The sequence below is a fragment of the Ricinus communis genome, chromosome 3, assembly GCF_019578655.1.
Source record: "Ricinus communis isolate WT05 ecotype wild-type chromosome 3, ASM1957865v1, whole genome shotgun sequence".
In the NCBI taxonomy this organism is placed as follows: Eukaryota; Viridiplantae; Streptophyta; class Magnoliopsida; order Malpighiales; family Euphorbiaceae; genus Ricinus; species Ricinus communis.
In genome coordinates this window covers 19,365,102-19,387,025 of record NC_063258.1, presented here as the reverse complement: position 1 = coordinate 19,387,025, position 21,924 = coordinate 19,365,102, and the positions used below count along the sequence as shown (strand labels likewise).

The following is a 21,924-nucleotide window of genomic DNA, read 5'->3' as shown; positions in this document are numbered from 1 at the left end:
CTGATTCGATAGAAGAGCGGTTATATGTTCCATTTTCTTTTCTGTTATTTATTTGCTTTTGTATTTGTTTCTTTTATTATGAGTAGGTAGGACTGCTGAACCCATTGGGGTTCACCTTTGTTTATGGATTGTGTTTAATTATTGGATTTTTATTTGCCATTTTTGTAATCTTCTTACTGTTTAGTAATAAAATTTGATTCAATTAATTTGAGACGTTAAATTAATTGTCTTTTAGGTTGTTTCTTGACATTGAGAAATGCTTTTTACAATTGGAAATTAAATAGTAAGAACTGGTAGTTAACACTTAGAGATAAGGTTAATTCACTCGCCGGATTAAGAATTAACAACTCTTAATAGTTCTAAATCACGCTTAATGCTAATCTGTAATAATCTGATAGAAAGAGATTCCATTAGGTTAATACAGATTTAGGAACAGAGTGAGCTCGAGAGAGGAGCCGAGTTCGATTCAGGATTTAGGCACGGGTAGCAAGATTGGCAATTTATAAAATCAACCTTAGAATTCCATCACTTAGGTCCCTTTTGGGTTTGCTTCTTTGTTACGGTTGTCTTTCGATTGTCAATTGCTGTTGTTCCTTTAGTTGCATTCATAAGCATTAGTTAATTAATTTAGACTTTTTCGCACCTTATTTCAGACTAAATAACATAACGAACAATAGTAACTTTAGGTTTACCCGATCTCTAGGGATATGACCTTGATACTCACTGGTGCTAGACCGCATCGATAGGTTCACTGCCTTAGGTGTAGGTTGCATAAGTAGTCCATCAAGTTTTTGGCGCCGTTTTTGGGGATAATAACGGTAAACTATAGTGAATTGTTTATGTGTTCATTTAGTCATTATCTGTTTATTCATTCATTCTTTATTTTTTATTTTATTTTATTATCTTTATTGATTGGTGGTTGTTTGGTTTTCTGTTTCAGGTAGTTTATGACCACGAGCTCTAACCCTGATCCCATAGCACCCTTATCTGACCCGGAGCGCTCTCTCGGATTATTGAGACGACGTTTGCAGGCAGTTGAGCAGGAGGACGGAGTTACAGTTCAGGTTCAAGGAGTTGACGCGATGGAGAACCTCAACCCCCAGGCCGATGACGATCAGAGGACGATGTACGAGTTTGCTCGACCGTCTTTGGATGGGACAAAAATTAGAATAGTTAGACCTGCTGTAGCGGCCAACAATTTTGAAATAAAAGCCAATGTTATCCAGATGATCCAGTAGAGCGTGCAGTTTGGAGGATTGCCCAGCAAGGATCCCAATGCACATATCTCTAATTTTTTGGAGATTTGTGACACATTCAAGATAAATGGAACAACCGAAGATGCCATTTGGCTGAGATTGTTTCCATTTTCCATGAGGGACAGAGCTAAGAGATGGTTGCAATCCCTTCCACAGCAAACGATTACTACTTGGAAGGCGTTGGCCGAAAATGTTTTATACAAGTATTTTCCTCTCGCTATAACTACTAAACTTAGAAATGACATATCTTCATTTATGCAGTTTGATGATGAAAGCATGTACGATGCATGGGAGAGGTTTAAAGATCTTTTGAGATGCTGCCCACATCACGGATTGCCAGTGTGGATGCACATTCGGACCTTCTACAATGGTTGAACCTTGCAACAAGGCGGATGGTGGATGCAGCAGTGGGCGCTAACAAGAAGACGCCCGGCGGTGCTCGAACTTGATAGAGGAAATGGTAATGAACAACTTTCAGTGGCAATCCTCTAGGAGCCGACCAGAAAGATAGGGAGTGGTCCACCAAGTGGACTCTACAACAGCCTTGGCAGCTCAGGTGGAGCTTCTAGCCAAGAAGATGGACCAACTCCAAATGCCGGTTCATGCAGCGAACGTTGGCTGTGAGTTTTGTTGTGGCCCGCATTACAGTACGAACTGTACTGTGGGAGGTATGTTTGCTTCATCCTCTACTATTTTTCCATCTAATTCTGCTGTGTCTTCTGATGTTGAGCAGGTTGATTATATGCGGAATGCCCCAAGGTAGCAGAATAACCCTTACAGCAATACATACAACCCTGGATGGCGCAATCATCCCAACATTAGTTGGAGGAACAATAATGCCCAGGGTCAGCCAGCAGGCATACGAAAAATCGTTAACTTACAAAGCAAGGACGAAGAAATGGCATGATCAAAGGATTCGTGGGCATAAGGAGTTTCAAGTCAGGGATCGAGTGTTGCTGTACAACTCTTGCCTTCGCTTCCGAAAGTCGCAAAGCCTCGGTGGTCCGGACCATTTCGGTGTCTTCTCATTTGGAGTGGTGGAGTTGCATCATCCTGAGAAGGGAGATTTCAAAGTGAATGGGCATCGATTAAAACTTTACCATGGTAACTCGTTGGATGGTGAGCAACGAGTTGACCTAGTTTTGTATGCACAGGATGGCTGATCCGTATGAGTCAAGCTTAGGACTCAACAAAAATAAGCATTTTTGAACATAGGATTTTGGCGATGCTTTTACGTTTTTGGACTTTATTTATTTTGATTTACTTGATTGAGTATGTTCATAATTTCTTTTTATTCCTCTGTTTCGAAGTTTTTGAGTATATTTAGTGTAGGAAAAATATATTTTTTTATGTGTAAAAGGTGATTTGGACCAGCATTCCGGGCAATTTTGGGCCCATATGCGCATTCGGGATCATGCAATGCCTGTGCATGTACGACGGCCGGTTACTGCACTGCCACAGACAAGCACATCGTACGGTGCATGAACCCTATTTAAAATGAATTTTTTCATCATTTGACTGGTTTGGCCGATTTTTCTCTCCTTCCTTACTCTTTCTCTACTATTCTACTTCGTCAGAGACAATCGCAGTAATCAATCTGTATTTTACGCTTAATCTTGCTTGTTTTATTTTTTCGTTCATATATGATTATCATTTAGTCTTTCTTATACTTTTGTTGATTTCCTTATCATTGCTTTCTTGTTCTAGTTTCATTTCCCGCGAATTACATTTTTTTCTTTTCACCTCAGGTACGTCATTTTTGACTTTAATGCATATTCCATTGTTCATTTGTGTTCATTTGTGTTATTTTAATTTTGTTCTTCTTGCCCTTATTTTTCATTTTTTCATATTTATTTTTATTTATTTTGTCCTCATTCTGTTTTGGACGTGCTACCATTGGGTACGTTGTGATGTTATGCACTGAAATGCCATTGGGCATTATATCTGTAATTATCTATTTTTTTTGTTCTCCCTTTGCACCCTATATTTTCAGTCTTGCAGGATTTCGGCGGTTAGGGTACCTTACCCCTAGCTTCCTGGGTTAACAACCAATTTGATATACTGCCGAATTTCTATTAAATTTTGTGTAAATTGAACATGGTCAATCTATTACAGTGTTTTGCTACTTATGTTGCTATCTAACATTGCATTTTATCAAGAAAGTATGGCCGACGATCAGCAAAGAGCCGCTAGGAAGCGAGCTAGAGTTGAGGATGGTTCTTTTAGTCACCAGACCTCAGGCCAGACAACTGCTACACTACTTCCTGGATGACAACCTCGGGCAACCGATCACCCGAGAACCCGAGCTCGACCTATCCCTACTCCTGTAGCTAGCAGGCATCCTTACTTGATCTTCACCAACCAGGCGCATATTGATCGATTTTGAGTGGTAAGGACCAAGACACTTCTGACTGGGAGGTGCATCGATTGGCAGGCCCTGAGAGATGTCAGGCTTTTTAAGGAAATTTCTAGTTTGTTGGAGACAGTACCATGGAATAGGTTTTTTGACATTAGAGAGCCAACTTACAAAGAGCTAACTTTGGAATTCTTCAACACCTTTTGGCTTCAACCAGCTGTTATGGACTTTGCTTCACGAAACACAGTTTCTTTCAGGGTAACTAGCAGAACCTACAGGATGTCCTTAGCTGAGTTTGGAATAGCTTTAGGGATATGGACTAGAGCGGAGGTGGATTCCGATTTATTTGATCAAGCAATTAGACATTTAGGGACAGATATAGATTCGTATTGGGAGGATATTAGGGTGGTTCGAGGCTCTTTCTCTTCGAGCCGGACCAATGCTTCATGTATTTCAGATAGTTTGAGATACCTCCACAATATTTTAGCTCACACATTGGCTAGTAAGGGTGAGAGTTGGGGAGCTCTCAATAAGCTTGATGTTGCTTTACTCTAGCATATTCGGCAAAGGATCTATTTGGATTTAGGGTTTCTGATGGCGGCATAGATGGATGGGATTCAGAGATCGGCTAGGAAGGCAGTTATTAGCTTTGGACCATATGTGACTAGGCTAGCTAGGAATATGGGGGTGTTGACTCCAGCTGCTGTTCAGAGTACGATAGAACTAGGTTCTATGCTGGTTGTTGGGACACAACAAATGTACAACATACGGATGGTTACTCGGACTGAGTCTACCTCAGGCGGTTTCGAATACCACTTGGTAGGTTCCATTTCAGCTAGCCAAACGGGTGGCGATGGTGTTGATGAGGGTGATGATGATGATGCTGACATCACCGAGGAGCATTTTGTACCCCCACCACGTCCCTCATCTAGGCCCACCGATGTTCCTGAACCATCTATGTTCTTTAATCAATCAACAGGCACATCAGTAGCATCTAGATTGGATAGGATGGAGGCCCGGATGACACAGCAGTGGGATCTTACACAGACTTTCCGCACTGAGGCTAGAGATTCAGTGAGAGTCTTGCGCGAGATGCTTCAGACACAGTCACATGCCACCCAAGTTCTTCGGGATGACCTTGTGGCCTTGCGCACCGAGATGAGAGAAGACCATAACAGTTTTTGTTTTTTTTTTACAGGATATCTCTCAGCAGTTGGCTCAGATGCAAGTATCTAGTTCTCAAGTGCCAACACATGCACCTACTCCTCGACCACCGTTTCTGTCGGTATCACCCTTTGTCCTTGAGTGTTTCTTTGACAGTTTTGGTGATACCCACTTGTCCGTTTCTTCTCCTCCACTGCCGCCTGCTCTAGCCCCAGTTCCGAGTATTTCTACCAGCGCTGATGCCCCAATGTCTCCTCAGCTGGATGATCCTTTGTTCACTCTGGATTTCACCTAGCAGGACCAAGGTGGTTGAGCTGATCATGTTGAGGATTAAGGATTCTAGTTTTTTTTAGACAGTTTAATTTCTTTTTATTTATTTATTTATTCTTTTTATTTATGGATGCTATTAATCCTGTTTTAATTGTAATTATTGAACGTTATTTTGGATCATGTGGGATATTATACCTATTTTACACTGAGGATAGTGTTTTTCTCAAGTGTGGGGTAGGTATTTTAGTTTTGTCCAGGTACTTATTTTGTTATCTCGAACCTCTGGAAGGATGGTATTCTGCTGTTTTAATTTTATTTTCATTTTGTTTTTTTTTAACTGATCGAGTCCATTCATTCTTACTATTTTTATCTTGAGTATTTTTTAATCAAGTAGTTGATGATTTTTTTTTTGAATGGACCCTTATAGCTTTTATCGAATCTTGTTGGGAAGAAGGCAATGAACGAATCTCTTAGTTTCAATCAAGCCAGGTAAAACTGGTGTTTTTCCCTAATTTTTTCATTTCACTTTATCTTTAGATATAGAACATTGTTAATATTGATGCTTTTTATTATGATTGATTGTTTAAACTTTGGTTTGAGAGCACATACAATTTTTACCCACTTAAATGGTGAGGTTTTGAGCCAAATTGGGCATCATTCTTTTTTTATACTCCTTCTCTTGTTGTTAAGTAAGCATTACACAGAATCTTCGTTTATAGAACTTGCTCTGTGATTCCTTTTGAGATTACATGAATTTTTAATAGTCATGAGATGATATGGGCACTTAGGATTTACACAATTTGGCCAAAAGCTTAACCCTGTATCTCCATTAGTAAACCAATTTTGAGCCTTAGCCTTTTCTTTCATTGTAATTCACCTTTGACACTCATTTTATCACTTCTATTCATTTCACCATTCTTTCTATCATTATTGCTGGGTATTATATAAGTTTATGCTGCGTTTCATTTTGGATCAATTTGCATATATTCACTAAGTTGCTAGAACTTTTTTTCATAGCTGCTCCCTTTAATCCAAATGGTACATTATTGTTTTACCACTTTTGATTGAGTATTGTATTACTTCATCCTGCATTATCTGTTATTGCAGAACTAGTGCAAAAAAAAAAAGAAAAAAAATAATACAAATAATAATAATAATAATAATTGATTTTTAATTCTTTGATTCTTTGATTGATGGATTGCGTTTGTTGATGGATTGCATTTAATTCTTTGATTTTTATCTGCCATTTTTGTAATCTTCTTACTGTTTAGTAATAAAATTTGATTCAATTAATTTGAGACGTTAAATTAATTGTCTTTTGGGTTGTTTCTTGACATTGAGAAATGCTTTTTACAATTGGAAATTAAATAGTAAGAACTGGTAGTTGACACTTAGAGATAAGGTTAATTCACTCGCCGGATTAAGAATTAACAACTCTTAATAGTTTTAAATCACGCTTAATGCTAATCTGTAATAATCTGATAGGAAGAGATTCCATTAGGTTAGTGCAGATTTAGGAACTTAGTGAGCTCGAGAGAGGAGCCGAGTTCGATTTAGGATTTTTGCACGGGTAGCAAGATTGGCAGTTTATAAAATCAACCTTAGAATTCCATCACTTAGGTCCACTTTGGGTTTGCTTCTTTGTTACGGTTGTCTTTCGATTTTCAGTTGCTATTGTTCCTTTATTTGCATTCATAAGCATTAGTTAATCAATTTAAATTTCTCACACCTTATTTCAGACTAAATTAGGAATTTAGGGTTTCTCATCCAACTTGAAGAAGAAGGGTGTACATGCCTTTAATTTAGTTTTCTGAATCTATTCTTTATTTTGTGTTGCTTATTAGTATGAGTAGCTAAATTGTCAAACCCATTTGGGGTTTCTATGTTGTTGGATTAATTTCAATGTTTATGAGATTTTGATTATCAATGTTTGTTTCTTCTTGCTTTCATTATTAATGAGAATTCACTTTAATCATGAGATATTGTGAATTGTAGTATTTAAATTGCTTTATGTAATTAAGAAATTCATTTAATAATTGGAAATTTGAATAGCAAGAATGGGTTAATAATCACTTTGAGATAAGGGTAATTGACTAGTCGGATTAAGAATTAACAAAGCTTAATAGAGGCGGGTTAAACCTTAATGCTAATCGAATAATCGATCGTTAGGAAGAGATTCCAACTTTAGGTTATTAGGTTTAGGAATCTAGTGATCTCGAGAGGGAGACCGAATTCAGTTAAGACTTCATCCACGAGTAATTGCAATTGATAATCAATTTAATCTCTATCTTCACTAAAATCTAATTAACTTAGGTCCCCTAGGGTTTGCTTTTTCCTTCAAGAGTTTTCCTAAATCCTTTTAGATTATTTGACATTTAATTCATTGTTTGTTCATATTTGATCATAGCATAACACTTCATTGATTTGCTTAGGTTAGATAACATAAGACGATACAGTAAGTCTAGGATCACCCTTTCCCAAGAATACAACCTTGATACTCACCATTTGTGCTAGTTTGCATCGATAGGTTCACTGCCTTAGATTTAAGCTACACAAAAATCCTATCAATCTTTGTTTCAATGATGTCCTGGAGCGACCAACATGAGTTAGTTTCGTTCTCATATTTGGATGGAATGCATAAAACTTTGACATATTTACTTTGGTCAAGCCTTGAGGTTTAGGCGCAGGTAAGGTAAGTTTCCTTGCAGCTAGCAATTTTTCCGTGATAATGTCGCATGCTACTGGGAATACTTTTTTCTCCTTAGTTATAGTTGTAGGGAACTTGGGCATTTTTATTCCTCCCTTGTCCTTGCCCCAGATTCGGGTTCTTGATTTGGGACAGGTGGGGGCAAGGGCACTCGAGGAATTTAAGGAGGGATAGTAGTTATATTAGGTGAAGATGGACTTTACAGGTTTTAAAGGGCTTGAAATTGAAAGGCGCGCTTGATCTCTATTTTAGCCCTACTTATTTTTGCCCCTCTGACCGTTACCTTAGCCTTACTGGGAAATAGTGTTGATTTGGTTAGACCCAGGATTTACCATTCTTCTTCTTGTAACTGCTTCTAGATAGAGGAGGAATTGGTCGAAAACATGGAACCAAGCATTCCCATTTAAAAGCTCCTCTCAAGTTGGGATGCTCTTTGATAGAGCTCGACATAGGTGCGGACAGGTCCTAGCAGCATAACGGCACCAAGAGGGTCTCTGAGGTTTTGGATGATCATCTGAATAGCTTGGGATTCAGGTATCACAACCTCAATTTTCACTAGGAGTTCTTTAAACCGGCCTATAAATGGACATATATTCATTAGGACCTTGAGTGGTGTCTTGGAGGTCCGATAAGGTAGCTTTTTTGCTGGTAAGGTAGGAGTATTGGCTCAAGAACTTCCAATGGGTAGGCTCCCAAACCACATTGCGGCATCTCCTTCTAGACTCTTCTTGAATATAAAGATTTTGTTATCCTTATTATCTCGAACCAGGAGAGTATCACTGACCAAGAGCCTCAAGTGATGCTGAGGGTCTCCCTTCCTATTAAACTTTTGCAATTTGGGGATCTTATACCATTGGGGAAGATTGACATTCAGGCAATGGAACATGGATTCTATTGAGAAGGGTTGAGATGCGGCGCCTTGAACTAGGTCCCTAATGTAGCGATGAAACTCTTCTTTAGACCTAAAGGTGGGCATGAATGCAGTTTCTTGAATTGGTCTAGCTTGGGAGTGGGAATTGGCAATTCTAAGAGATCCTAAATGGGTATGATATAGGGTAGGATCTGGTTGACTTGGCATAGGGAGGTTGTAGCTACATTGGTGAAGATGGCTCGTCATGGATTGAGCTGGGTAACTCGATGAAATGGGCGGCTGATAATACCCTAGTTGGGGTTAAGGAACATAACCCGACATGGGTTGAGAAGCATAACCCGATGTGGGTTGGAAGGTGAAACTTGGTTGATTTGCAAGAGGGGCAGCTTGCCCCGAGACTACGGGTTGAGCATATCCCGTTTGGAGACCGGCAAAGATTAGAGTCCAGCCCTTGGAGGTAATGTGTGAAGCGCTTGTGCTATACCTTGTACATCGATGAAAGAAGGCGTTGCTTGCGGCCTACTTACTGAAGGGGATCATTTCTCTAGAGAATGCGAACTAGGAATCGGTTGGACATTGGACTCGGCATACTGAGCATGGAATGTTCGCACATCAAACATTAGAGTTGGAAGGTAGGCAATGGTACTAGGCAGGTAGCCAAAGGTTCAATTGCAATGCCTCCTAAGGAAAGTCATGTCGAGAAGTAAAAAGACACCTCTACACTCATTAGTAACCTGGGATGAAACCACAAGGTTACCTGATATCTTTGATTTTACACATGTTGGCATGCTTGATCTTGAGTTAGTTTTAGAGCAATTTATGTGTTTTTTTATTAGAATCACCCTGTTTTAGTTTCCTTTATGTCACATGTGTTTCTCTACGCACATCATCTAAGTTAGAGAGAAATCGGATTAGAATCGGGAAGAAACGGACAAATCGGGCGCGTTAGACTGTTTAACACGCCCTGGCCACACGCCTGTGATGAGGAGCACAGTCAGGGTCAGAAGGCATGCTGAAATGTCTTACCTAGGGTGAAAAAAAGCGATTTGCAACACATTTTTCGAGAGTGGTACGGAATAAGAGCATGGCCCGAATCCTAGCAGTGTTAAAGAAGGCTAAAAGTACACTTTTAGATCAACACGGCATGGATCCAGGCCGTGCTGACCAGAATGGGCCAAATCCAGCCCGTGTTGAATCCCGAAACCTAGATTAAAAGAAAAGAAAAAGAAAGAAAGAAGAAAAAGAGCCACACAAAGAGAAAAAGAGTAGAACTTCAAAGTATCCAAGACAGACCCTCAGAGCTAACTTCCAGACGATCAAGAAGAGGAAAATAGAGACAAATTCCACTTCAACATCATAAAGATAGCTGCTCATTGAGGATCGGGTGGAAGACTCAAGGGAAATAAGAAAGAGATCTGAGCTATAGAGTGTTGATATAGAGTTACTCAAAAGAGGATAGCATCTCACCATTTCAGAAAAGGGTGTTCATGTTCTTTTCAATTCTTGTCTACTTTGTATTCAATTCCTATTTTCGTTTAATCATGAACATGTGTAACTAACTCTAGCAAACCCATTTAGGGGCAATCTTTAGACATGTTAGGCTTGCTTTGTGCTTAAATGATTGGATTATTGATTTAAGATTGTAGTTTTCATTCAAGTATAATAAATTTATTGTTTCATCTTTAATGTTGAATGAATTTGAGAACTCCCTTGTAATTGAGAAATTCAATTGAGTATGTACAACTGCTTGTGTGATTAGGTGATTTGCATCATAGAGATAGGTGTAATAGCTTACTAAAGTAAGAATTAAACACCCTTAGTAGTGGTAATTTAGAGATTAATGTTATTCTAAAATTAATTGTTAGGAAGAGATGCCAGCTTTAGATCTTTAGGATTAGGATTGGTTAACTCTCGAGAGAGGCCAATTCATTCAAGAAATTATCCACAAATCACAATTCTTAATTAATCAATTCATAATTTATTTTTTCTAAGCCATCTAGCTTAAATGATCCCCAATTGGGTTAACTCATCTTATTATCTTTCTTCAACTCTTATTTTCTTTGTTAAAATTTAGCTTTCAATTGCATTCTCGATTATCTTCAGTTAATAAGTTTCACTACCTTTTGATCAGTTAGATAATAGGAATAGCATAGTACCAGTATTTTCTCAATTCCTATGGGAGACAATATTGATACTTGCCATAGCTAGATTACATTCGATAGGTGCACTTGCCTATAGATTGCTAGTTGTTTTTAGCACACATCAAGTTTTTAGCGCCGTTGCGGGGGATTCTTTATTTTGAAAAATATTGTGAACTGTGTGTTCTTGTTAATTCAGCCATTTATTCTTTATTTGTTTTTGTTAAATTTTATTCTTTTATTCATTTGTGTTGTTGGTTATTTGTTATTTCAGGTAGTGTATGGCCAGAAGATCCAATCCTGATCCAGTAGACCCTCTACGAAAACCAAAGCAATCCCTCAGGCAATTGAGGAAGCAATTGAATGTAAAGGAGGAAGAGATTCGGGTTGTTGTATATGAGAGTGAATCAGGAAACATTACAATAGAAGCGGTAGACATCAACGACAAAAATAATAATAACTAAATGATGTATGATTTTGTGAAACTATCGATGGAGGGGACACGAACATGCATTACGAGACCAGCTGTTGCTGCCAACAATTTTGAAATAAAGCCTAATGTGATTTAAATGGTGCAGCAAACAGTTTAGTTCGGAGGCTTACCGGAGGGGCATCCTAATGCACATATAGCAAGTTTCTTAGAGATTTATGATACCTTCAAGATTAATGGGACAGCATACGATGCAATTCGTCTCCATTTGTTCCCATTTTCTTTGAAGGATAAAACACAATGGTGGCTACAGTCACTACCTCCCAACACTATAAATACCTAGGATTCTTTGGTAGAGAAACTCATGTTGAAGTACTTTCCTCCCTCTAAAACTGCTAAACTTAGAAATGATATATCTTCTTTTGTGCAGTTTGACGATGAGTCGATGTATGACACTTGGGAGAGGTACAAGGACCTATTGAGATACTGCCCACACCATGGACTACTAATCTAGTTATAGGTACAAGCTTTTTACAATGGTTTGAATTTAGCTACTAAACATATGGTAGATGCAGTTGCAAGTGGTTCTTTAAGTAGCAAGACAACAGAGCAAGCCCAAAGCTTGATTGAGGAGATAGCCACAAACAATTACGAGTGGCACACTACTAGGAGCAGGATGGGACGTTAAGGGAGTCTACACCATTTGGATGCTACTGCAGCCTTGGCAGCTCAAGTGGAGTTATTATCCAAGAAAATTGATCAACTCCAGATGCTTGTCCAAGCAGCTCAAATAAGCTGTGAGTTTTGTGGTGGCCCATATTATAGTAGTAATTGTATATGGGGAGGTACGTTTGCTTGCTCTTCTTCATCTAACCATGAATAGATGGACTATATGGGAAGTCAGCCTAAGCAGTAGAACAATTCGTACAACAATACCTATAGTCCGGGATGGAGAAATCATCCAAACTTCGAATGAAGGAACAACAACAACTATGGGCCACTAGGGTTTCAACGACTACATCAATAGTAGCAACAATCTATTCGGGTTGTGCAATGCACCTGCAACTTTTCAAAGGTGTATGATGGCAATCTTCCATGATATGATTGAGGAATCCATGGAGGTTTCTATGGATGATTTTTCTATATTTGGTAACTCCTGTACTCACTATTTACACAATTTAGAACGCATGCTTGAGAGTTGTGGAGATGCCAACCTAATTCTTAATAAGGAAAAATGTCATTTTATGGTTAGAGAAGGTATAGTGCTAGGACACAAAATTTCGCACAAGGGGATGGAGGTCGATAAGGCCAAGGTGGATACTATAGCTAAATTACCCCCCACTAGTTCAATTAAGGTTGTTAGAAGCTTCTTAGGTCATGCAAGATTCTATAGGAGGTTCATTAAGGACTTCTCTAAGATTGCTAGACCTTTAACTCAATTGCTTGTAAAGGATGTACCTTATGAAATTTGATGATTGTTTGCAGGCTTTTGACTTGCTTAAAGAGAAGCTAACCACAACCTTGATTATAGTTTCACATAATTATGAGCTGTTATTTGAGCTTATGTGTGATGATAGTGATTTTGCAGTTGGAGTTGTTTTAAGACAGAGAAGAGACAAGAAGTTCCAACCAATTTACTATGCTAGCAAATATTGACTCATGAACCAAGAGCACTATACCACCACTAAAAAGGAGCTTCTAGCTATTATTTTTGCATTTGACAAGTTCATATCTTATTTAGTGTTATCTAAGACTACAGTCTACATGGACCATTCAGCACTCAGGTACTTATTTTGCAAGAATGATGGAAAGCCTAGACTTATTCATTGGATTCTATTATTGCAGCAGTTCGACATTAAGATTAGGGATAAGAAAGGTGCTGAGAACTTAGTGGCGGACCAACTTTCTAGGCTGAAAACCCGGCTTTGGAGGCGCTTGGTGAAAGTGCAATTGATGACAATTTTTCGATTGAGTTCTTATGCTCAGTTCAGATTAATTCTGATATCCTTTAGTTTTCTGATTTTGCAAACTATCCAGTTACTAAAGCCCTTCCAAAGGGTATGACATTTCAGCAAAAGAAGAAATTCTTTTCTGAATTGAGATACTACATTTGGGAGGACCCTTTCTTGTTCAGAGTTTGTGCATATTAGGTTATTCGGCGATGTGTACATAGGGAGGAAATCCTTCAGATTTTGAGGCATTGCCATAAATCTTTAGGGATGCTAGAGCATTTGTTCAGGTTTGTGATGCATGCCAAAGATTAGGTAACATCTCTGCTCGTGATGAGATGCCCCAAACAAGCATTCAAGCTGTTGAGATTTTTGATGTTTGCGGCATCGAATTCATGGGACCTTTCCCTTCCTCTTATGGTAATAAATACATCTTGGTTGCCGTTGAATACTTTTCTAAGTGGGCCGAAGCACAAGCTTTTGCCATTGATGATGTCAGGGTAGTTACAAGATGTAATGCCCACCTAATGCATTTGCATTTATTTTTATAACATGCATATCATATAGATATGAGAAATGCATGAGATATGTAAGGTATTAATGCTAATGTTAAATAGAAGAAGATTATAAATGTTACAATTAAGTCCATAATAACAATTAGAAAGTTAAGGGATTGAATTGATTAATGGCAAAAATAAAGGGGCTAATTAAACCTAAAAAGAAAATTAATATGATAGAAAAGAGGAAGAAGAAAGAAAAGGTGGTAGTTCTTCTTCCTTCTTCTCCTTTCTTTCTTCTTCTTGTTCTTAAAAAAAAAAAAGAAAATTGAATTTCCAAGTGGAATTTAGAGGTTTAGAATCCATTTTAGATCTTAATCTTCATCTACAAAGGCTTTAGAGGTTTATTTGGTAAGTAATTTTAATATTTTGTTGAATTGAGTTAGGGTTTAGAAGACATAGAATTCGAGTTCTAAAGACCTAGTTTTTCAGTATTATTTTTTTGATCATATCTTGAGCTAGGAAGCTTTAAATCGAGTGTTCTTTGATGATATAGAAACTATGAAGAGTTATCTAAAACTTTTATTTGTTTAGCTCGATCTGAATCAGTCTCTGTGTTAGTATAATAATAGAATACATTTTATTGTTCAGTTTCTATCTTTGGTTTCAGTAAGGTGGATTCTTTTGTAGGGATATTTCTCTATACACCTCCAATTAAAACAAAATTAGCCCTAAATTATATTAGACACATAAGTTTAGTGATCTGGAAAGTTTCATCATGAAATTTATTGTATACAAGTTTTGGTGGATTTTTAAATTCACCCTATTAATTCTATCATAGTTGGCAGCCATACATATGTAGATAGTTTAGTTATATTATCATGCTAGATGAAATTCTATTAACTTTGGGTGTTTAAAAAAATAAGTGAATTATGATCTATTTCAGCTAAACAAATTTGGAATGAGGGAAATGTATATAATATATAACTTAATGTTCAAGCAAAAGGAAGGGAGCAACAAAGTTAAGTGAATAACTTAATGTTCTATGTGAATATAACACAAAATAAATAATTATAATTTATTTGTTTAATTGATTGATTAAGGGAAATGTATATAATATATAAATAGATGTTAATTTTTGCTTATGGTGATTTTTAATTATAGTATTGATGGGTGATTGTTTTCGAAATGAGATTGTATATATGAATGTTGATTGGTGAATTAAGGTGTCTTGTTATAATGTGAACAGTATATTTGATTTAGCCATATCTGGAGTTTTATAACTCCAAATGAAGTGCTACTTATTGCTATAGAAAATTTGAGAGGTAATTTACAAATATTATTGAAATATAGGAAGCTTGATTTTGCGGTTTTGATGGTCATTCTGGATCATACTTTTTGTTGCTTAATTTTATTGACAGTTTGACCATGGTGGATTATTTTTTATGTTTCTCTTTCTATACACATCCAATTGATGTAAAATCAGTTTCAAATCAATCTAGACTTATAACATTATTGATATGGAGAATATAGTTTTAGAATTCCTAATGTGGGATGCTTGGTGTATTTTTGAATGCACACTATTAAATTTGCCATGTTGAAATATACTATGTTTTAGGTATATCATAGGTATATTATGGATTCTTATATATAATGGAGATGTTAGTTATTTAAATGGAATGGTATATGATATATATAAATATAAGAATTATGGTTGGATGATCGTAAGGACGCAATGCTACTTGTGAATGAGGCAAGGCTGTGTGCGATATGGAATTCCGCATAAGATTATGGCTGGCTATGTGCGTATGGGGATCCATGAAAAAGTTCATTTTGTCCTAAAGAAAATACTATGACAATGTTTATATATTTACACTATAAAGTCATAATTAAATATCGAATGATTTGATGCTTGATAATACTACATATTTTATTGTATTAATTTTCATAGGAAATTATGTTATTCTTTGGCGGTGTTGCAAGCTCACTCCTCTGCATTATTTCTTCTTTAGGATTAGAAGAATTATAATTAGTTTTGATGAAACATTTTGCATATGTCGCACTAGCATTGTGTCAGGTAGGTCAGCAGGAGGTCGCCCTTAGTTTTTCTTGGACGTGATATGTCTAGTGGATTTTATTATCATGTACAAAACTGGAGCATTTTATGTGTATATAAAAAAAAAAACAATGTATACTATTTGATGTTGTATGCTTTTTGGCGTGTGATATGTATGACTCATATAAATAGTTTTGTTATACATATTAATTTGTGAGTTAAAAGTTAGTAGTTAAAGAACATGTTATGTATTAGTCTTTTGCATACAATGTATGCGTGACATCCTTTACAGGTGTCACATTTAGTGGTATCAGAGCACGGCTTAAAATTCATTGGGATAGAATTGTAAAAGCATTTAAAAGCATGAATGCATATACATGTTAGGGATGCATATGAATGTAAGAATTAAAAATAAGTGTTTGTATTTCTAATAGGATGAGTAGAGAGGGGCCGACCGAGAATCTTACTGACCTATGTGAGTCTGAGTCTGCGCATGGAGTTGAGCATATAAATGCATCACCACAACCAGCTCAGGAATTGCCACTAGTAATGCAGTAATTTCTTGATTCTTTGCAGCAAATAGTTAATCGGGTAGCCACTCAGCCAATCCAACAACTAATAATGCAACTAGTGGCAGAAGTTAAAGAAACAGAGGCTAAAGATAGAACTTACGATAGGCTGAGAAAACAAGGAGCTATAGAATTTGAGGGGATCACTGATCCTGAGATAGCAGAAGAATGGTTACGGGAGACAGACAGGGTGCTGGAAAGGCTAGATTGCACACCAGAGCAAAAGTTGAAATATGCTGTATCTTTGTTGAGAAGATCAGCTTTAGATTGGTGGGATATGATTCCAGGAAGTAAAAATAGACCTATGACCTTAACTTGGGATGACTTCCTTAGGGAATTTGCAAATAAATACACACCACCAATGTATAGAGATCGAAAGAGAATGGAGTTTTTGAGCTTGGAACAGGGATACATGACAGTATTAGAATATGAAATGCAATTCTCTCGATTATCAAAATATGCGTTTGAAGAAGTGGCTACAGAGGATGCAAAACAAAGACGATTTAAAAAAGGATTGAGAATGGATATTTAGGAAAAGATTTCCTTGAAGCCACCAAGTTATAGTACTTTATTAGAGGCTGCATTGAGGGTGGAAGAATGTTTGATTGAGAAAGATGCAATGACAGCTAAGAAAAGAAAGATGATAAATGAATATGGTGGTTCAGAAAGGAAAGGAAGAGACATTTCTTTTAGAGGTTCTAGGTCTCAAGGGAGTAGATATTATGGGAGAGGGGTTTGATGCTTATACGTTAATTGATCAAGGATCAACATCTTCATTCATTTCATATGAATTTGCATTGAAAAACCACAACAATATAGAAACATTGGGGTATAACATTTGTGTATCAATGCCTGCTGGGGTGTAATTGTAGATAAGATTGTCAAAACTTGTCCTGTGATCATAAATGGGAACACACTATATGCAGATCTAGTAGTTATAAAACTTAAGGAATTTGATGTTATTTTAGGAATGGATTGGCTATCTAAGAATCACGCTATAGTAGATTGTCACACAAAAGAAGCGGTTATTGAGACCTCAGAACATAGAAAAATAGTTTTTGTGGGTGAAAGAAATATTTTTTCAACTTGTTTATTCGGCTACTGCTGCTTTCCATTTAATCAGAAAGGGTTGTGAAGCTTATTTGGCTAATGTGGTAATGTATCCAAATTTAGTCTAGGAGTAATGAATATTCCAGTAGTGAAGGAATTTGTAGATGTATTTCTAGAAGAACTACCGGGTCTACCTCCACATCGAGAGACAGACTTTGAGATAGAAACTATACATAGAGAAGCACCAATATCAATTGCACCATATAGCATGGCACCCTTGAAGATGAAAGAATTAAAGAAGCAACTAGAAGAATTATTAGAAAAGAGGTTCATTAGACCGAGTACATCACCCTAGGGAGCTCCAATATTATTTGTAAAGAAAAAGGATCACAATTTAAGATTGTGTATTGATTACAGGCAGTTAAATCGTTTTACCATAAAGAACAAATATCCTTTGCCACAGATTGATGACTTATTAAAAGAAGCAACTGTATTCTCCAAGATTGATTTAAGGTTTGGATATTGGCAATTGAGAATTGCAGAAGCACACATACCAAAGACTGCATTTAGAACTCGATATGGGCATTATGAATTTATTGTGATGCCATTTGGATTAACAAATGCACCTGCTGCTTTTATGTCTTTAATGAACAAAATATTCCAGAGGTATCTAGATCGTTTTATCATTGTGTTTATCGATGATATATTGATTATTCTAAAACTCGAGAACAGCATGAAGAACATTTGAGAATAGTGTTGCAGATTTTGAGAGAAAAGCAGCTTTATGCAAAATTTAATAAATGTGAGTTCTGGCTATAAGAGATTGCATTTTTTGGGCATATTGTTTCTGAAAAATGGTGTTTAAGTGTGCATTAATTCAAGTTAAGGAATAACCCCTTAGGAATTCTTATCTCTAGGGAATGGAAACTAAAGATGGAATTGATTGATTGAATTCAATTTCCATGGGAAAATCTCTATGCAATTAAATGGTAAATCCTAAATCGCCCAAATCATCTCATGGTATTCACAATACTCATGTAACTTCAGCAAGCATTACAAAGCAAGTTCTAGAAGCAAAATCAAGTATAATGCACACTTAAACAAGAAATATAAAGAGCATAAGTATAGTGAATGCTCAACAGGCTCAAAATCTCACCTTGAGGTGTAGTATTAGGTGCAATTGGTTTGTAACATCATTAATTGAATCATTACTTAAGAAACACATGCATATGACATTATCAACGTTCTAAATTAAAATTTAAAAATTAGAAAAACAATTAAATAACACCGGTTTAACCCGGCAGGGCTGATGTGTAAAACACCATCAATTGTTTTCCAAGAACAATGAGCAATAAAGAAAAGTAACTAGAATTCTATAAATCAAGTCATAAATTAGCTCAAAAATAGCATACTCAAGTGATAAAGACACAGTGTCCTAACATCCCCTAAAACTACACAACACCTAGCGATAGCAATTTCAAATATATCTAAAAACCATATAAGAGAGTGGGATTATAAGGTTTACCCACAACCACCCCACACTTGAAGAAAACACTGTCCTCAGTTTAAATGTTATGGATACCCCGCATGGAATGCTCAACTAAGGGAACAAAGGCAATACAATCCAAGCGTATGACATGTATGAAAAATAAGGTAAATAATTGCAGAAAAATAAAAAGATCTAGGGGACTGCCCTGATCATCCATCGAGGTTGATGCAGTGAGAACTCAGTGCCCCCTCAGTAGAATCTGAAAACAATAAAATAAAGAAATAATCGAACTGACAATAATGATTAAATAAAATATGAAAACTTAAAACCAATAAAATGTTTCAAAATGAAAGGGTAAAATATTAAAATTGAAAAATAAAATTTGCGGTGCCTCCCAAAAGCACTTCTTTTTTATGTGATAAGTCTTCTTAGCTGGACTCATGGTGAAAAGCAAATGATGGGGATTGATGACCACCATCCTTCTTCCAACCAAATGGCTTCAAGTATATGCTTAGAGGACTAATCGTCAAATTCCTCTTCCCGATGGTCAAGCAAGCTGCCAGTATGATGAGCAAAACTCGCTCCTCATATATTTGCACGTAGTCATGATGCTCTAGGGGTTCTTCCAATTTGAAAGCTGGAGTTTCACCAACTAGAAGGATCGACGGTTGGGCAATTTCTTCACGAATGTCGATGGTTTTCTCCAGTCCTTGGCTTGGTTCACTTGCTAGACAAAACTCGAGCTCCTCTAAAACTTCTTCATTGGATAACTCGTGCTCATCTTCCATCATCGAAGGGACTTGTGGAAAATCCACCAAAGATTTCTCTAACTGCAACTTAGCATCATCAACTATACATTCCTGTTGGTAGTCTTTCAGAAGAATCATGTTTGAAGGAAAGAGGGTACTACGAGAATCGAGGCACTCCTAAATATTTTGATTTAGGATATGCACCGTTTGGATCTCCATCATTCCTTGTTCCTCTAGGCACACGTACTATTGATGGCACAAGGATTGGCTTAAGGAATCATGAAAACACAATTGACAAGCTTGACTGATGCATTGGGGCTTAGCTTGATGTTCAAGTAGGATGAGACATAAATCCATGCGCATAAAGGAGAAATTATATTGTTTCGATTAATCCAAGCATAATGCAAGCGAAAATGCAAGCATTTTCATGTTTAGGACGCAAATAATGAAGTATTTTGTGTAGGACTATTATTAAGTAGGCGCACGCGAATTTCTCCTTGTTTCGTCATTATGTTGGCTCATAAAATTTGGGACTACGAGAGTTATTGACCAATCAACTCCTTTCCATTTCTTGATTTGACTTTAGTTTATTCATCTTTATTTATTTATTTTCTCACATTTAGGTTCTAGTTTCTTCTTCTTATGGAATGAGGGCTTTCGCACTATAAAAACTGCATGCAACCGAATACTTGAGGCTAGTGAGCATATTATTTCAATTTTATACCTTGTGGGAATCAAGTTATGGGCTCTTTGAAGAACCTTATGGACTTATCAATGCTCGTGCTAGCGAACATAGACTCATCGCTCACGTAATTCCTTGCTTTTGTGTTCTTTGTCTATCCTTGTGTTTATAATAGTTGTATTTGATTCTTATGCTTAGTCGTATGAAAGATAACAAAGAACTTTTGATTTCTTTCCTTATTGAATTTGAAATCCTACCTATGTTCTCATTTTATTCATTTCTTTTATTCCATTTTGTCTAGTATGATGCTTTAGTTTTATTTGGGGAGCATAAACATGAATGTTGAGTGAAAGCACGTGGAAGCGGCAATTTTAGGCACCAATCTAATGCATGGATGAACGCGAAGAAAGAATATTAGTTGATTGAGTATTGATGTCATTCTCTATATGATTTTGAATTAATCTTTTGGAGTAATAAGGGAATGACGAGAATCGAGGTATGCCTAAATATTCTGATTTAGGATTTGCTCCATTGGGATCTCCATCATTCCTTTTTCCTCTAGGCACAAGGATTCCTGATGAAATAAGGAATCATAGGAATGCAATCAACAAGTTGGACCGGTGGCGTAGCTTGATGTTGAAGTAGGACGAGATGTAAATTCATGCTCGTAAGGGAGAAATCATGTTGTTTTCAATTAATCCAAGCATAATAAAAGCGAGAATACGAGCATTTTGATGTTTGGGATGCATATGGTGAAGTAATTTAGGTCGGAGTGTTATTATATAGGCCCATGTGAATTTTTCCTTATTTTTGTTGGCAATTTTTATATTAGCATTTTGATGTTTGGGATGCATATCTAGTTCTTGATATGACTTTAGTTTATTCATCATTCTGTATTTATTTATTCACAATTAGCTTCTAATTTCTTCTTCTTATGGAATGAGGACTTCGTTACTATAAAAACTGCAAACAACCAAATACTTGAGACAAGTGAGCATATTATTTTAGTTGTCTACCTTACGGGAAATCAAGTTATGGATTCTTTTCAAGAACTCTGCCGACTTATCAAGGCTTGCACTAGCGAATCACGTCCTTCCTTTCTTTTGCATTCTTTGTCTACCCTTGTGTTTATAAGAATTCTATTTGACCCTTACGTTTAGTCTTCTGGAAGGGAATAAAGAACTTATGATTTCTATCTTTATCGGATATGAAATCCTACCTACATTATCTTTTTATTCATTTCTTTGTGCCCCTTCATATATTATGATGGTTTGGTTTTAGTTGGAGAGTATAAACACGAATGTTGAGTCAAAGCGCGTGGAAGTTGCAATCACAGGCACCGATCCAATGCTTGGACGAATACAAAGAAGAAAAGTTAGTTGATCGAGTATTGATATCATTCACCGAATGATCGCTGATGAATATTTTGGAGGAAAGAGAGAACTATGAGAATTGAGGCACTCCTTAATATTTTGATTCAGGATGTGCACCATTAGGATCTTCATCATTCCTTGTTCCTCTAGGCACAAGTTGATGTGAACCTTGGCAACTTGTGACAAGACCCAACACGTGAAATTGGAATAATATTCCCAAGAAAGCTAAATCTAGACTTGGATAACCTTGACCGAAAGATAACATGTATCTTAAACCTTTGAATAAGAAAGATTGTTGACGCCACACTCAAGAAAGGT

At 36.8% G+C, this 21,924-nt stretch overlaps 2 non-coding genes across 2 annotated transcripts; both read right to left on the bottom strand.

The window, feature by feature from the left end:
* Positions 1-1,484: 1,484 nt before the first annotated feature.
* Positions 1,485-1,591, bottom strand: LOC112535182. The gene has a single exon (XR_003079359.1). It is a non-coding gene; the product is annotated as a small nucleolar RNA R71 (small nucleolar RNA).
* A 9,998-nt stretch (positions 1,592-11,589) lies between these two features.
* LOC112535194 lies at positions 11,590-11,696 on the bottom strand. The gene has a single exon (XR_003079371.1). It is a non-coding gene; the product is annotated as a small nucleolar RNA R71 (small nucleolar RNA).
* Between the last annotated feature and the right edge of the window lie 10,228 nt (positions 11,697-21,924).